We start from the raw sequence: 19036 nt of genomic DNA on the forward strand, positions 1-19036 counted from the left end.
CTGTATTGGCAGCACACAAATCTAAAATTTTACACTGACACAGGTCAGCTCACTTCATTTATTCTATAATCTTTCTATCCCACATTCCTCCTATACAGGTCTTACCAGAGGAACACAGGAAATAGTTGACCGATTTCACACTCTTGTGGCATCGTCTATATAAACCAGTGCCAGGCACATTCTCCCACATCTGTAAATAACTTGTGCACATTTAACTAATGGGGCTTTTTTGCATCTCAGCATGGGGGATTACTAGAGACATTCTCATTTTGGACATAGTAAGACTGAAGTTAACTGACTTGCTTAAGACAGCACAACAAATGAGTGTCAAAATAAGGATTGGAACCCAGGAACCTTTAACTCCAAATGCTATAGCCATGACACTACACTAGTTTTCCAGTAATGCAGTTAAGTGTAAAAACATATTAATCTTTTCAGAAGAAGGCAACAATGGTCAGTGTTAGTAGTCTTTCCACCCCCTATAGCTCATAATTTCTGTATATGAAGTTGTGCAAAGGAAATTGCTATGCAACTGAGAGCACTGGTTTTTAGAGGAAATGGTAAGTGCTTAGCTCTGCTCAAAGCCTCTAACCTGTGACTAAGTGCCAGATTTGTTTATGCCTCAGCTAAATTTTTATTGAAGCTTTAATCACTTCCTTTTGACTATTGCAGTTGCTTATTTTCCATTTAAATGCTTTCTTTCTAAACTATAGGGGGTCTGGAATGCTGCGGCCCAACTGTGCTTTCACTCCAGTTATATCACCCCATCCTCTATCACCTCCGCTTGCTTCCTTTCCGCCACCAAATCCAGATCCAAATTGTACTCCAGAGATTTGATTCTCTCTTCATTACACCAGTTATAAACCAGAATAACTCACTGGTAACTCCGGTGAAGCCAGACTTACAAAAGGAGAAACAGGCCCCCTAGTTAGATTTAGTCCATTCTGCTTCTGATCTCATATTCTATTAATACCTCTCCCGCATAGTTCATGCTTACTTTTAGCTTCTATTCAGTCTCTTTCTACAACTAACATTTTTTTCACTTTTTCTATCCCTCTACTTACTGTCTTCCTCCTTCTGAGCAACATCTTTTTTTGAAATCTCCCTTTAAGATTCTGTTTGAATCTCTCTGCAAGCTTAGTTTCCTCCACTAATGTACAAATAAGGAAAACATGAGCATCTCTTGGGGGGTACTGTGTGACTTGACTTAAAAATGTAAGTTAAGGGGAGTTAAAAGTATTCAGCCCATTACAGGATTAGATCCTTTCTGATGCTATGTTATACAAAAACAAATCACTTTGCATCACATCAAACCACTTACTTTACAAATTATTAAGATGAAATAGAATTAGGTATGAGAGTTTCCAGTAAATTCAAACCAGTTGAACCAAATGAGCTGGCAAACAAATGAATATATTGTTTTCCAAGGACCATTGCCTAGAAGTGATTGTGATGTGGAAGTCTGCAAGCAGTAGTTGTGTTGAGTTTATAAAATGCACTACCTGACCTATGAAAAGCTTCTTTTGGTGTGACTGGCAAAATAAAGAAACTATGGGTAGTGCTCCATGCTTATTTGCATGTGAAGGGGGAAAAGACAATGGAGAGTGCAGATATTAAGAATATGGTTGGGAGAGAGAGATGGATGCTGCTGATGAAGTAGAGGAAAGAAAAAAGTAATGCTGGAGGCTAGGAGCTTGACTAAGTGTTCTTGGAACACTCACTTAAATTAGATCCACAAAAGAACTTGGGTGCCCAAGTCCTACCTAACTCCTACTTTAGGGGCTGAAGTCTAGCATTAACCCCCTGCTAAGCTATTTCTAAGCCAGAGTCACCTAAAATTGGTAGCACCAGAGTTTCAACAATAACATTTTCCAGTCAACTAAAATCTTGCTTCTGACTATGCTCAGATGGGGCCTCAGTCTTGACAGTGTTGTGCAGTTCAGTCTTACAAACAAGTCTCACCAGGATCCAAGAACCAGGCATTCCTCTGCTTACATCACCCAAGGTGCCTAATTTGTTAAGCTTACTCTGACCACAGCAAATGAACCAAAGTCAGGAGAAGAGCCAGCCTGTGGTAATGCCATACTGTTCCTCTTTCCTCCCTTGATACATGATAGCTCAGTGTTTAGCGCACTCTTCTGGAATTTGATAGACCTAGGTTCAATTCTATCCTTTCCTGAAGAGAATCAAACTCACGATCTGGAGGATGCAGGTTGCCAACCCAATAATGTTTTTTTATTGACAATCTGCACACTTTTTACTGACAGCCACCCTTTTGTTACAGACACATGTTTTCACTGATAGATGTTTTAGATAATGTAAATGTAACTCTTCTGTCAGGTCCTGCTCTGCTGCCATGCCACAGTTTGAAGGGCTGTGTTTAAATTAGGGGTTTAACCTCAACCATAGTAAAAATGTTTTAAAAAAGTTTGTTTGTTCATAAAAAGTTTGCAGTAAAAACATTTTTATTGGGTTGGCAACCCTGCTTGACTGCAGTAATTGGTGGAACTGTGCTGTCCCCCACCCCCCTGAGGTCCCATACTTTGATGCCCCGCTATACCGTGCTGCCCCTTACCCTCCTAGCACAGAACACCAAAGAAGCCTATCTGCCACTCAGAAGTATTGCAGGCATCCAGGAATGCAAAGGCAGCAGCACAGGGATGAGAGAATATCCCCTGCAGGGTGCTGCACTGCCACTCAGACACCAGGTGGTTTTGCTGTGCTCTGTGCGTTGGAGCTTCAATCAAGCTTTTTAAAATGGATTTTATTGCCAACTATTTTTAGCATTATTATTATTATTTTACATAGAGTAGATTTACTGATAGCTGGAAACCCTGAGAGGATGTCTAAATCACCACACTAGAGCATGGTTTTCTTTATGAAATAGCTGTCCTTTGGATGGAATAATTAAATATTCATTTGGCCAGAACAAGTTGGTCCTTGATTCTCTTCCGTAGTGGTTAGGACAGTTAACTGGGAAAGTGAGAAATCTTGACTCCAGTCCCTGCTCCAAGGACTTGTCATGTATTTTAAGTAATGACTGCTTAACATAAAATATCAAACTGTTCATGGAACCCCACTCTTAGTAAAGTGCTATCATTCTTATGCTTGCTTTCTCTTTTTAGCTCAATATATCTTAAATTATTCTATGCAAAGTGGAATAGCATCAGCTGAAGTAATTGAAAGCTCCTTTCCTTCCCTGGCTTAGCAGCTATACAAAATAACCTTCAGCTTGGTGGTTGGGCCATAGTCCTTGCAGGTGAAGCATGTGGGTTTAATTCCCTCAGGCAGAAGAAGGTCTTTCACAGCTTAGGAGAATACTCTAATTATTTCACTTTTGCATACAAAATGGGAGCCACAAATACCACCTCCCACTTTTCCTTCTAGTTGCTTTTGATTGAAGGCAATGAATCCAAAGTGGAATGAGAAACATCCAGGGAATTCAGAGTAAGATGCTAAGCTCTGAGGAGGAGTGGGATTTGTAATACACCTTTCTTGGTGGCATTTCCTATTACCTACCTTAGATGGTTGGTGGCTCAGTGTGCTAACTAATGTATCCCATTCTGAGGCACCTAACTACCCCCAGGCTTTGTATAGGAAGCCTAATAATCCAATGCAGAACTATAGATTTTGGTATGGCAGCTAGCTGCCTAAAGATAAATGTGGCAATTTTAAGCAATGCAATACCTAGATATTCATTTCCCCTACACCTTATCAATAAAATTGGTGCAATACTTTAGGAATTTGTAAAGTATTTTGTGGTTACTGATCCTTTTTCATAGTTTCATAGTAGCTAGGGTCAGGAGGGACCTGAACAGATCATCTAACCTGACCCCCTGCCACAGGCAGGAATGAATGCTGGGTTCACAAGACCCCAGATAGGTGATCATCCAGCCTTCTCTTGAATTTGCCCAAGGTAAGGGCGAGTAGCACTTTCCTGGGAAGTTGGTTCCAGATTTTGGCCACCCTAACTGTAAAATATTGCCTTCTGATTTCTAAACTAAACCTACTCTCCATCAGCTTGTTACCATTGTTCCTTGTCACCCCAGGTGGTGCTGGGGAGAAAAGGGCTCTACCTATTTGCTGATGATCTCCCCTGATGAGTTGGTAGGCAGCCACCAGGTCCCCCCTCAGCCTCCTCTTGCTGAGGCTGAACAGGTTTAGGTCCTCATAGGGCCTGTCCTGCTGCCCTCTCACCAAACGAGTGGCCATCCTCTGAACTCTCTCCAGGCTGGCCACATCCCTTCTAAAGTGCAGAACCCAGTACTGGACGCAGTACTCCAGTTGCAGCCTGACCAATGTTGCACAGACTGCCCGACCCTCCTCTAACCTGAAGCTAATCCTTGATGATGTGAGGTGCTCTTTGACGTAGAGCGCAACCCCCCAAAGTATCCTCTCTGTCCTGTTTATGTGGGAATGTTAAAGTAAAAGGTCTAATATTTACTGATTTTAAAATATTTTAACCCCAGATTTTTAAAAAAAGAGAAGTTTTAGGTTCTCTGTGTGAAATAGCTTGATATAATATGAACCAGCTTGAACTTTTACCCCTAGCTCAAACCAAGCTTTTTTAGAAATACTAAATTGTTTAGTTAAACTTTTGGTTTGTTTCTTTTCCTGTGCATATGCCTCTTTAGTCCTTATTTCATCTGGGACTCAGAAATAAAGAACTAAAATACCACAGGAAGACAGCATTTGTGAGATTCACAGCCAGCTCCCTAGCTCTAGACTCAGATGAGTTGGCCAAATGCATCCCTGTTGTAGCAATAATAGAGTTATACTAGGAATGAATTGGCCCAGCTGTCCTAATGTTTTAAATGTATTGTGCATCATAGTCCATATTTGTTGTACTTTTATACCAGAAAAGGAGACAAATCATTCCCATTATTGCTCTCAGCATACTGTCAAGCTTCCTATATGAAAGGTGGGTTCCCTGATAGGAGATTTACCTCTCACTAAGGTCTTCTAATATTCTGCATTAGAGATAAGCCTTTTTTATCTAACTGAGATGGTCAGTGTGATAGGAATTAACTTGTAAAGTGGATAATTCCCAGGATGGAGGTAAATGGTAGACATTGTCCTTGTTCCTTTCCACTCTTTTACTTACTGTTTCCTTCTTCAGCCCTCTCTGCACTTCCTCATGTATGTCTCATCTCCTATCTTTAAATTGCTCCCTCTCCACCTTTTCTCCTTTGTTGCCACATTTCTATTATTGCATGGAGCTCTAGACTGTCTGCAGCGTAGGGCTTCAAAGTGAGTTTTCCTAAGGGCCAACCCTGTTTGCCCAACTCACAAAAGTTTCCACTGATGAGTGCCTATTTGACACCAAATCAGAAGACAGGGACAGAGCAGAGCCCAGCTGCATATGCTGCGCAGGAATGGAAAACTTGCACATTTTTTTCTGGGAGTCTTGCAGTAAAAATATCATGGCCCGCTATAAGGCAGCAGACCCAAGGAACATGGAGAAGAAACAACTGAAGGGACCAGGGAGTAAGAGTGGGAGCAACAAAATATCAAAAGAAGAAACTGGGTTAAAAAAAAGTGGTGAGGCTGGATGAGCAAAAAAACAATTAATCATGGGGATAGGTGTTTGCCAACACCCACCATCCTTTGGGTGCTTTATTCTGCCACTTTGCTCCTCTCTTTCATTCACTCTGAACATCAGCACTCTATTACCAAAGCAGGAGCACCACTGCCTATTTAGGGGACTGCTAGTTTCATCGGGGTTTTCAGCTTGGCTCCCTTTCTAGTTCTCTATATCAGGCATTGGGGAACAGTGAGACAAAAGAGTAAATCAAAAAAGTGAGATTCTCTTTCAGCATACTGGCAAGGAGGACAGCTGAGAAAGGGGAGAGATGGGTGGGATCAGACAGACAAAGCAAATACCACATACTCTCCTGACCTGTGTAATTTCTTTCCAACACTGAGAAAACTTTTCAAGTCTGTGGCTGGAACTTGGCAGGTCTGCTTCAGGATCCTGAAAAAGAAACAAAATAGTTTTACCATCTGTGATGCACACTTGTCCTTCCCCTTTCCTTGCACATAATCTCACTACAGTGTGTTCCTACCTGAAATTAATGGCATAGGCAGGCTTTGTTTTCTAGTTGTGATGCACAGAGATCCATTTACTGTTACGAGAATGGAGGTGGCTGTGTGGGGCAAATATTCTATACCAGTCTATCAATCTATCATCTGTTTAGAGGAAGAGAAATAAGGAATGTCAATAGGTTCTTATGTAGGCAGAATCTGTTTGCCCTGACTGAGTTTGGAATACGGCTAGTTTATCAGGATGTAAATCTCTAATCCAGCAATCCTAACCATGAAAATAGTCTTGATTTCAGTGTGACCATTTGCTTGCTGAAGATTAAATAATTGTTTCAGTGTTCTACTAGATTGGGATCCTACATCCTTATTCTATACAAAAAACTGGGAATCTTAAATGGGCTGAAACATTAGTCTATTATGAACTGTGGCACCATGTGAATCACTAGACCTATTTTTGTTACCATCTGCATTTTCCTTGGGAGTTTCCAATTAGAGCACTAAGCTACTCGACTTGGTGTTTGCTCTCCAGATTTGTAGGAAATTATATCTGCTATTCAAAGGATATGATAAAGAAAACAAAATTTCCTCCTGTTCAGAGGGTCCACTTACATGGAACTTCAGGAGTGCCTACAGCATGTGTGGGCTGTCTATGCTTGGGTGAATGCCACCCAGAGTCACCACAGTAATACCAAGCTTAACATACTACTGTGACAAGGAAGAATTGAGAAATCTGGTTTCACTGCATCCTAACATATTTGGCGCCAGATCTTCAAATAGTGTGTGTTAGAATAGCTCCTTGAGCTTGTTTGAACTGGTGTTGATTAAGACAGCTAAGGTTCAGATCCTCAAGGTCTTTAATATCGTAATAAAACTGAAAAAATAGTTACATTAAAACTATTGTTAGTTAGGAAAGCAAGTGACCTGAAGAGTGACCTGAGGAGTAAGTACAAGTAGGAAAGAAAGAGTCCCTGTGGGACAGTTTTAACCTGGAAGGTAGCAAACATATGGAAAAAATTACCCCCAAAATGACACAGTCAAAAACTGGAAGGACTAGGGTTGGAAACACTAATGAATTTAGGTTTGGCTTGAGAAGTTTCTTTCTTTCTTTTTTTTAAGTTGGTGTTTTGATTAGTCTTTGTTTGTGAACCACTTGCTCAGCCTTTTTTACCAGCTAAATGTATATCATAAAATTCTTTGCTAGACTTTATTTTTAATGAACTATGTAAAAATGTCTTGGCATGGCAAAACCACATATTAAGCACCTTTCATAGGAACATCTCAAGTAGCTGTAATTAAATGCTCCTGGACAAATCAGCTAAAAGTTTTGTATTCCTCGCCTATTAAAATAAGAATTTTTGACTTGTCAAAAACTTGAGGCCCAACAGACCTAACAAGGAAAGGAAGGGTTTCCATCACTTGAGTATGAAACAAAATTCTAACTGTTGGCAAAGCCAGTGGAAAAACATGTTTCCAGTAAATTTGCACAAAGTAAAAAAAAAGTGGGGCCAAATTCAAATTCTGAGGTCCATATTCATTTAATTCTTGGTCTGTACATGGACAAATCTGCCACTGAACCCACTGACAATTTGCCTCAGCCAGGCCTGAGTAAAAGTGGTGAGAGCCTTAAGAATTAGCTCCAGGGTATATTTGCTTATAATCTTGTGTAAAAAGAAATTTCCACAAGTAAAGATAGATATCTTCTTAGTAAGTACCTCATGTCCATGCACATCTCTTTCTGTATGGCGAAATTGCTCAACCAAAACTGAAGCACAGGCAACATTTACTGAACCTCCTAAAGAAGAGCAAACATCCCAAACTTTGGTAAAATCCATTGGGGTGTGTGAAGTGGGCCGCATTTGATTTGGATTCAGCCTGATTCGGGGGACAGTGATTCAATTCATTGATTCGGCTCACTGTCCTGATTTGATTCAGCTGAATCTGAATTGAAGATTCAATGCTGATTTGGAAAATCAGCAATTTGGCCATAGACACAGCTTTGAATGTTTTTTCTACATACCTCGAGGTACTAGGCATGCTGAGATGGTGGGGCAGATAAGGCATCCCACAGGAGTGTGGCTCCCACCCCCACATGCTCCGCGATGGACTGGGAAGTGGACCGGATGTACATCCAATCCAGTTCCAGGTCTGCTACCAAGCACATGGAGGACCCCCCATGCCTCCCCAGCTCAGTTCTTAAGGCTTAAGGTCAGTGCCAGACCCAAGAGGCACCAGTTGCTGAGCTGGGGGGCAGAGGCAGGGGTCCCCCATGAGCTCTGTGGAGGACCTGGAAGTGGACCGGAAGTGCTTCTGGTCCACTTCTGGGTCCACTGCCGAGTGCACTGGGGACCCCCCTGCACTCCTGTGGGATGCTCCATCCATCCTACCATCTCAGCGTTCACGACCCACCTGGTACCTTGAGGTATGTAGAAAAACCATATAAAGCTGTACCTATGGATCATCGAATCTCCCCGAATCTCTTCATATAGAATTGGAGGCTTCCGATTCAATTTGGAGAGATTAATTGGTCTCCTGATTTGATTTGGATTCAGAGATTCAGCTGTCGAATTGGGCCAAATCTCTGCCGAATCAAACCGGTGACCAAAGCTTCGTGCAGCCCTACAATCCATGTTACAGGAGTGTAGGTTGTAGCTGTGTTGGTCTAAAGACATAAGCAGACAAGGTTCTTCAGGTGAATAAAAGATATCAGATTCGCCCAAAGAACCTTGTCTGTAAAATCCATGTGAATTTCAAGCAGCAGACCTAAAGGGAAGCTCTTGTTCTCACTAATTTCAATGGGAAACTGATTGATTTAAGTGCAGCAAGCCCTAATTTTAATTAAGCTACTTTAAAATTTTATGTTTAAAGTCTTCAGGCTGACTTTTGCTCCTGAGCAGAGACCAGTGCACTATACAGACACCTGTTTTATTAATACTCAACAGTGTTTGTGTGGCTCTTAAATGTCTGTTGATTTCTCCTCTCCCTCTTCCTCTCCTTCCTCTCCCCACAAATCCACATGTATACTTCCTTCTTTGAATCTGTTACATTTCCTAAGATTTCCAGTGGTTGAATAATGACATTCCATGATATAACAAGAGTACTCACTTAAATTGTTTGTGAAAAACCACAGATTCACAGAAGTTCTGGCTGGAAGAGACCTTGTGAGATCATTGATGCTAGCCCCTCTTCTCTGGGCAGGAAAGACTGTGCTGGGGTCAAATAACACCAGCAGAATATGCGACAGGTAGATGAATGGGCCATAATATAATGCACTTACACTGCTTGAATTTTTTTTCATTCTGTTGTCCAAAATACATTTGATTAAACTACCAACAGAAGAAAAATATAAGTGATCAAACTAGTAATTCTGTAACTTCCATTTTTCTGTCACATTTGATTTTTTTTCTTTTTTTGGTATGACAAGGGCATTATATTTAACAATCATGCTAATGATTTTAAATAACCTTTTGATAACTTGAAAATTATAATGTAGAGCTGTTTTAGCTTTTATTACTTACATCATAAGTAATGATTACTCAGGGCCCTATACAGATTGTGCCTGTCCTTCCCAGCATAGAAAATTTTGGATTGTATCCATGCCACTTCTGAGTCAGAGAGAAGTGTCACTACACTAAATTAGTCCTTTTCTGGACAGACATGACCAGAGGAGTAGAAGCTTGATTTTGCTGTATTAAAATCAGCAGGACTGTTTCCACTGACTTAAATGTGAGCAGGTTTAGGCCCAATGAGAGCAGGCTTTTGTAATTGTGATAGCAAATCTTGAAGTTTCGGTATAGGGCCCTGAGTGAAATAATTATTCATTAGAAATGTCCAACTCTATTCTCCACTTAACTAATTAAATAATCTTGGAACTGTTTGTTTAGTGAATAATGTAGTTAGTTCTAGCTAAACTGTTGAGAGGAGTTATATGAAAGCAGCACATTACCTTGGTTTGTGCCTGCACACACAGAGATGCGTTTGACTGTGCTAAGGAATCCTATCAGGTAAAGATGACAGCTGAGAGGGATCCTAACTGCTGGACTCTGGTGGAGTGAAAGCAATTGGCTAGGCTTGTGTCTCTGTAGAAGTTTTGGGTGCAAGAGACATAGCCTGAAAGAGTTAAAAAAAATTGCAAAAATCTGCTTTGTGTGGAAGAACCAAAGCTCAGGTGGTATGTGAAAAAATATTAACAGCATATATTTTTTATTACCATTTTTCTTAAAGAGAAAGGTGGTTAGTCATGCCAGTTTGAAGTCAGGCAGAAGGCAGGACAAAACAGTACCTTAAAGTCTAACTCAACAGAAAGGCATAAACTTTTGCAGGCTTTGGCCTACTTTGTCCAGTGCTCTGAATGGACCTGCAGTGAGCAGATGTACTAAACAGAAAGGATAAGATAATTTAAATACGAAAGATAGGGAAAGGGGGAAGAAGCACTGCTGAGAGTCACCACAGCAATGCAAGAACCTGATGGTAAGTTTTTTAAAAAGTATCAAAATTATTAATTAGCCTGATAACCCGTATATCTCGAGTTTTAATTTCTTTGATTCCATGACCTCTATTCATCTTTGTGCTTGAAAATAAAGCATCCTTATTCCCTGATATATTTGTTTTAGATTTTACTTTGTTCCCATGTAGATAAAAAAAAAGCATTTCTATTTAAAATGGTGCCAGTAAAATTCATATGAGATACTTCAAGCTTTGAGTACTGGGGATAACCCAGAGACACAGGTGGAGACTCTGGACCGACTGGAGAGCCAAAAGAAAGACTCAGAAACTCGGCAGATTGCTGGAAAAGCCTGTTAGTGCAGCTGTGAGCTGTGGGAAGGCAGAGTTTATAAAGGACAAACAGCTGTTGGAGTCAAACAGGAAAGCCTCTGAAAAGGGGTGAGGGAGGAGGAAAAGAAGTTTGATCATGACTGGGTAAGAGGCCAGGGAAATTGTTTGAAATAAGATTAGAACTGAGTGTAGCATTACAATTCTTTGCAGGAATAGAAAAGGAAAAAGCTAAGGCAATACTTGGTGAAGGTTTTGAGGCTCTTTAGAAAATTGATACTTTCTCACACACCCTAACACCAAGATGACTTCACAGTCATTTTTCAGTCATTGTCTAAATCCAGTTCATACAACAGTTTGAGGAAATGCCACAGTGGCACTTAACTGCAAGGGACATATGTTCTGGAAGCATTGCCTTTATGGGTACTAAGGGTAGCATTCTCTTTATTCTGGTTATCTAAAGGGCCATTTTTTGGTTTTCTACAGGGCATTTTGTAACATACCTAGATGTCTGAAAATGGAGTCAGCTAGGACCCAGGACTACTGGATTTAGCTTTAGGATTAAGAGGATTAGCATGCATCTTTTCTTTCCCATAGCTGAGAGGCTAGGGCACTGGGTTCTAGGCTCCCCTTACACAGGGAAGATGTGAACCAAGGCCTCTCTCACTTTCCAACACAGCACTCTAACCACAACACCACAGGTCAGCCGTTACCTGGGGGGCTTTAAAGGCTAGTCTCACCCTCATAAGCATTTCCAGCAAGTTGTGCTACAACAGATAGCTTTATTGATCAAAGAGGGAGAGAGTGAGGAAGGAATACAAAATAACAGAACATTGAAAGAAAACCTTCTTGAGCAAGACACAATGGGCTTGTTGGCCCTTTTGATACGCATCTGTTCACTTCATCCTAAATTACTAGCTAAATTTCAGGTAAGTTACTCACAAGTTCATCCAGAGACCGATGGAACTCTGGAGGCTTATTGCTAGTTTCAGGGTCCCAAAGATGACTTCCCCCTCCAAAATGGAGTGACCCCTTATATAACTCTTGTAACCTCATCACTAAGTCCCAGCCAGAAATAGGCAGTATTGGATGCAGACCAATCCTTTTAAAAGTCATCAGCATCCTGAGGTAGAGAGATCAGGATCACAAAACTGGTCCAGCAGGTCCCTTGGTGGGAAACTCAGGACAAAGGAATTTATACAGCCCAGTCCACAAGGTGACTAGGTTTGGTTGCCTAAGCAACCAGGCAGTGTGATGAGGAGACAGAGGGGGTTGGGCTGTTCCCTTACAGAAGTGAGGCAGACTGAGGATGATTTCTTCACACAGAGCACATAAACCACTTTCAAAATGGCCAAAATCGGTTTAAGATAAACCTGGATGGATGTAGTATCAGCCTAAACTGATTTAGTTTAAATTGGTTTATTGAACATCTGTCCCAGATCCCCCCCAGATTAAAGTCAATTCACTGTCCCCCAGCACCCCAGGATGCTTTACACCTCCCTTACAAGGCCCCCTTGGCAGGGTGGGTGGGCTAGACTTGGCCCAAGTTGTTTGCTTCAGTCAAGCAGGGAGAAGAGTTTGAGCACGCCCCCCCCCCCCCCCCCGCCCACAGCTTCTGGCCTGAGCCATTGCAGGCATGTGGCTGCATATCTAAGTTCAAAAGAGAATGTCTGTTCCTTGCTTATTGATTCAATCTCCACAGCTTAGACTAACCTGTGAAGATTGAATTATAGAATCATAGAAAGTTAGGGCTGGAAGGCAGTTCTGTCATCTGTCACCGCTGGGAACAGTGTAGCTCCACCCTCTTTTGAACCCCACTTCAGGTCCTTGAAGGCTGCTATTCCCATCTCACTAATCTTTTTTCTAGATGCAATAAGACTAGTTCTCTTAGTCTTTCCTTGTAAGTCATGTCCCCCAGCCCCCTCACCATTTTTGTTGCCCTTCACTGGGCTCTCCAATTTGTTTACATCCTTTCTGTAGTGCAGGGCCTAAAACTGAACACAGTACTCCAGATGTGACCTTACTAGTGCTGAATAGTAGGCCTGTGTGAAGCGGCCAGTATTCGCTTCAGATTTGGCCATTTTGGGGGACAGTGATTTGATTCAGTGATTTGAATCACTGTCCTGAATTGATTTGAGTGAATCTGATTAGGACGGTGAGTTGTGACCGAATCTGATTTGGCTGCATCTCTGAATCAAACATGTCCCATCCCCCACCCACTTTCTCAGTCCCATCAATGGCTTCCCCACCCGGCCCCAGTGCCCTGGCTCTTTTAAAAAAAAAAAAAGCCCTGCACTCCCTGGGCCCTGCCAGGCGGGATGGTGGGGGGGAGGGACATCCCCACTGCCCCCCACTGTCCCTCACTGCCCCATGTTGTGTGTGTGTGGGGGCTCTGCCATGAACCCCCATCCCCTGCCCACTCTCCCAGTCCAGTCAATGGCTGCCCCATCTGGCCCCAGCATCCCAGCACTCTTTTTTTTTTTTAAAGCCTCACACTCACAGGCTACTGCCAGGCAGGGGGGCGATCCCACTGCCCTGCACTGCATGGGGGGCTCTGCCATGAGTCCCTAGAAGCCCCAATGGCTGCAGCAGCAGCTGGTGAGTGTGGGGCTTTTTGTTTTTTTAAAAGAGCTGGGATGCTGGGGTCGGGCAGGGCAGCTATTGATGGGGATGGGAGAGCAGACAGAGGTCAGGGGGTGCTTGGGGAGCTGGTGGAGCAGACAGGGGATGGGGCTTGGTGTGGGCCCCCCATGGTCCTCTCCCCACTCCTTCAGCTCTCCCTCCTCCCTCCTTACTGGCATGGAGTCCAGGTCTAGCTCCCTGTGGTGGCAGGCAGGGACTGCCCGAATCTCTCCAAAACTCTCCATATCTTTTCCAAATCAATTCGGAGACCTTCGAATCAATTTGGACCTTTTTTTTGGTCTTCTGATTTGAGTCAGAGATTCAGCCACTGAATTGGGCTGAATCTCCTATGAATTGAATCAGCACCTAAAGCTTTACACAGCCTTACTGAACAGAGGGGAATAAGCACTTCCCTTGACCTACTGGTAATACACCTACCAATGCCACCCAGTATGCCATTAGTCTTCTTGACAACAAGGGCACAGTGTTAGTCCATATGCAGCTTATTGTCCACTGTAAAACTGCAGGTCCTTTTCTGCAGAGCTGCTTCCTAGCCAGTCATCCCCCAATCTCTACTGGTGCATGGGATTGTTTCATGCTAAGTGCAGAACTTGGCACTTGTCCTTGTTGAACCTCATGAGATTCCTTTTGGCCCAATCCTCCAATTTGTCTAAGGCACTCTGAATCTTAACCCTACCCTCCAGTGTATCTACTACTCCTTCCAGCTTGGTGTCATCTGCAGACTTGCTGAGGGTGCACTCTACGCCATCTTCCAGGTCATAGATGAAGACATTGAACAAAACTGTCCCTAGGACAAACCCCTGGGTCACTCTACTTGATACCAACTGCCAACTAGACATTGAGCCATTGCTTACTACTCTCTGAGCCTGATGCTGCAGCTAGTTTTCTATCCACCTTACAGTCCATTCATTCAGCCCATACTTCCTTAGCTTGCCTGTGAGAATACTGTGGGAGACTGTATCAAAAGCTTTGCTAAAATCAAGGTGCACCACATCCACTGGTCTCCCTGTATCCACAGAGCCAGTCACCTCATCATAGAAGGCAATCAGGTTTTTTTTTTTAATTTTTCCATGATTTTTCCAGGGACTGAGGTAATGCTGATTGGTCTGTAGTTCCCTGGATACTCCCTTTTCCCTTTCTTAAATATGGGCATTATTATGTTTGCCCTTTTCCAATCAGCTGGGACCTCTCCTAATCACCATGAATTTTCAAAGATGATGGCCAATGGTTTTGCAGTCGCATCATCCAAAACCCTCAGCATCCTTGGGTACATCCCCTCTGGCCCCATGGACCTGTATACATTCAGCTTTTCTAAGGAGTCCCTAACCTGTTATTTCAGCACTGAGGGCTGCTCACTGCCTCCCCAAACTATGCTGTCTGGTGCAGTAGTTTTGCCTGTGAAGACTGGGGCAAAGAAGGCATTGAGCAATTCAGCCTTTTCTGCATCTTCTGTCACAAGTTTGCCTCCCCCATTCAGTAAGGGACCCACACTTTCCCATATTCTCCTTTTGCTACTGACATACTTGTAAAAACCCTTCTTGTTACCCTTCACATCCCTTGCTAGCTGCAACTCCAATTGCACTTTGGCCTTCCTGACTTCATCCCTGCATGCCCGAGCAATGATCTTATATTCTTCCCTAGCTTTTTGTCCAAGTTTCCACTTCTTATAAGCTTCCTTTTTTGTGATTTAGTTTACTGAAGAGTTCCCTGCTAAGCCAAGCTGGTCTTCTGCCATACTTGCTAGTTTTCCTGCACATTGGGATGGTTTGTTCATCCACTCTCAGTAAGGCTTCTTTAAAGTACAGCCAGCTCTCCTGGACTCCTCTCCCCCACAGTCTGGCTTCCCAGGGGATCCTGCCCATGAGTTCTCTGAGTGAGTCAAAGTCTGATTTTCTGAAGTTTAGGGTACTCTGCTGTTCTTCATCCTTCCTTTTCTCAGGATCCTGAACTCTATCATCTTGTGGTCACTGCTGCCCAAGTTGCCATCCACTGTTCAAGTTAACATTCCCCACCAATTCTTCCCTGTTTGTGAGCACCAGGTCAAGATGAGCATGGCTCCTAGTTGGCTACTGTAGCACTTGCACCAGGATGTTGTCCCCATTACTCTCCAAAAACTTCCTGGATTGTCTGCACACTGCTATATTGCCCTCCCAGTGGATGTTAGTTTGATTTAAGTCCCCCATGAGAACCAGGGCCTGTCATTGGGAAACTTCCGCTAGCTGTTTGAAGAAAGCCTTTTCCACCACTTGCTCCTGGTGTGATGGTCTATAGCAGGTACCCACCATCACTGGTGATGTGTAGGGGGGGCACACGGGTACATGTGCACCCCTTGACTGTGATGGTGCACCCCCTGGTTGGCACTCACCACACACTCCTACTGCTGACAGTGTTGGCGGTGTCTGTGGGAGCTCATCACTTACCACCACCATGCTCCTGCCGCCGCTGCACTTCTGCCGCAGCTGTGCCCCGCTAGCCATCAGGGGCATGCATTGTTCATGCCCACCATAACATCACCCTTGTTGCTTTCCCTTCTGATCCTAACCCAGAGACTCTCAACAGAGAATTGATTCAGCCTCAGGATTTTTGACTGTTTGTACTTAGCCCTGAACTTTCCTTTGCAGCTGAGCCACTAAAATTGTCATGGGAAAAAATGGATGGGGATTTCCTAGATTTCTAGGGTCAGAAGAACCTATTAGATCATTGAGTTTGACCCTCTGTTCTGGGCAGGAACGAGCACTGGGGTCAAGTAATCCTAGCCATGTGCTTTTCTAATCTGTTAAACGCCTCCAAGGTAGGGGAAAGCACCACCTCCCTTGGAAGCCCATTTCATACTTTGGCAACCCTCACCGTAAAGAATTTCTTCCTGATATCGAATCTAAATCTGCTCTCCTTCAGTTTATGTACATTATTTCTAGTAACCCCAAGGGGTGCCTTGGTAAACAGAGTATCCCCTATTTCCTGCTGACCCCCACCAATGAGCTTGTAGACAGCCACAAGATCACCTCTCAGCCTTCTCCTGCAGAGGCTGAAGAGATTCAAGTACCTCAATCTGTCTTTATAGGATCTTACCTGCAGGCCCTCAACCATATGAGTAGCCCTCCTCTGAACCCTTTCCAGGTTATCTACATCCCTCTTGAAGCATGGCACCCAAAACTGGATGCAATACTCCAGCTGCAGCCTCACCAATGCTGGATAGAGGGGAAGTATCACCTCCCTAGCCCTGGGGAGTAGTGTAGGGGGAAAACTTCTTCACTAGAGACCAGAGCCCCATCTAGAAACCAGACCCTCCACCCATGAGGCCAGCAGTCACCTCACTGGGCTGCAAGTCCCTCACTTATTCCTTTCATCCTGGTTCTACATACCCGCCACCTCCCTCCATCTCATAGCAGGCCGTGAGGTCAGCTTCAAAAAGGGCACAAGAGGGAGGATTGGACAATGGCTGATGATGGTTAGAGTGCTGTGCTGAAAATTCAGAGAGGCCAATGAGTGAGAGATACCTAGAACTCAGGACTTTCCATTTCCAAGTGATTGCTGTAGCTACTCAGGCACTGTTGAACACTCCACATGTTCCCAAGGAACTGTTCTGCTTGCTTGATATGTGAACAAGGGTATTGCTTTAAGGGCTATAGCTAAAGGTCCAGATTCAATCAGATTTAAGTATTTTTTTATAAAGCCAAATCTTATGCTGCAATTACCTGATGCTGTGTAATTTTTATTTTATCTATTTATTCTTTTGGTTTGTCCTGAGAGGAGTAGACAGAGGAGAGGTGACTTGTCAGTTCTACTGCATGGAGATTGTCATGCATCCAAAGGCAAAAAGACTTTATAGCAGGGGTTCCCAAACTGCGGTAGACATACCCCTGGGGTACACAAGACATCTCTGGAGGCTATGTGGGAGAAATTGTGTAATGGCAGATTTAATTTTCATTATAATAATAATTGGCATTTATGGGGTTAAAATATCAAATGTCAGCTGGTTGGGGTATGCAGGCAGCTGGTAACTCTGGAAGTGGGAGATGCAATAAGAACAAGTTTGGAAACTTCTGCTCTGGTGCCCCTAAAAATTGATGGGGGGTAGAGGGGAGTCTGTGTGGAGTATTCTGGAGGCAGTGACTGGTAAAGAGTAGTGATAGAGGGGGAATGGAGATCCCTGCTGAGGGAGCTAGCAGTGACTGATGGGAGGTTGACCCCAGGGAGATTTTCATGGGAACTGTTATATCATTAGTTCTTTCTTGTGATAAATGTTTTTGGCTTTCTGTTACTTTATCAAAGGGCCTGTGATAAATCACAATTTCTGGGCAAACTGCCCAGAACTTTGGCATGTCCATTCAGCGGAGTGGGAGATGAATAAGCTTACACAAACCCAGAGCATATCTCTGGGAATGTCCTGACACCCTAGGATTTTGTCACAGAGATTAAGAGACATTCTAGTCTAACGTGGGAACAATCTTTTAAATCTTATAGATAAGACTAGATTGGCTCTCCTTTTGCCCTGTGATAGCCATTTTTCGCTCAATGGGCCTATGACTTGGAGATATTAGACACTCTGAACCAAACCTGGGACTATCAAAGGCAGTTAGATTCCTAATATCCATTAATATACATCAATAGACTCCTAATATCCATTCCAGTGGGAATTGGGTGCCTTTAAATCTCCTCCTGCCCCGTTGTCAATCCCAGCCTTAAATTCTGCACCCAAATATGTAAGCTCACTTCCATTTACCCAAATGTACAGATTCACTATTTAGCTGGTTTGAAAGTCTTGTTTGATCTGATGATCAGCATTTTTACTTTTTTTACATTATAGTAGGGATGGCCATCTTTTGCCAGCACAAACTGGAGCTTGTGATCCAGTCGTCACTGTCTCCCGTCCCTGTTCCCTCAAGGTGGACAGCTGACATATTTCTGACCTCTCTGCAGGTAGGGTCAGCTCAGATGGTGCAGAGCAGCAGGTTTTTCAATGGAGGGGAGTGCTGTGTGTGGGCAGCTCAGAGCAGATCCATGACACCAATCCGCTGTCCCAGATCAGACCTCTGTAGACTGGATTAGACCTATTCAGGGGTTGGATATGAACTGTGGGTCATAAGTTGCTGACCTATGCATTACAGAGAAATTCTTTGAGCTCTCATGTGCTATGTGAACTAAAATAAGGCCCTGATCAATGGTGAAGGGCTAGTGTTTGTGTCTTAGGGGAAACATCTACATGAGATGCTTTTCTGGAGATTAGAGCTAATTGCTGCACAGTAAGCATCACCATCTATAAGTGCAGATGCTTACTGTGCAGTAATTGCCTCTAATCATGAGTAAATTTACTATCTATAAATAGAAGTAGCAAATTTACCCAGCAAATTTAGCACAAGTGTAGATGGCTGACTGGGAGGAAATGTGCTCCCAAATATGCTCCAGTCAGCTGGGCAGCAGGGGCAGGAGATTGCGCCCTGGCCCTGGGAGCTGCCTGTTGCCAGGGTGGGCTCTGCCACTGGAGACTGGGTGGGGATTATGTCCCCCTTCCCTGGCAGCAGGGGTTCCCAGACCCTGCTTTGTGATCAGGGAGTGGGGGCTGGGAGATCCTTAAAAGGAT

This window comes from Gavialis gangeticus, unplaced genomic scaffold (assembly GCF_001723915.1).
Source record: "Gavialis gangeticus isolate Ggan-Ray unplaced genomic scaffold, GavGan_comp1, whole genome shotgun sequence".
NCBI lineage: Eukaryota > Metazoa > Chordata > Crocodylia > Gavialidae > Gavialis > Gavialis gangeticus.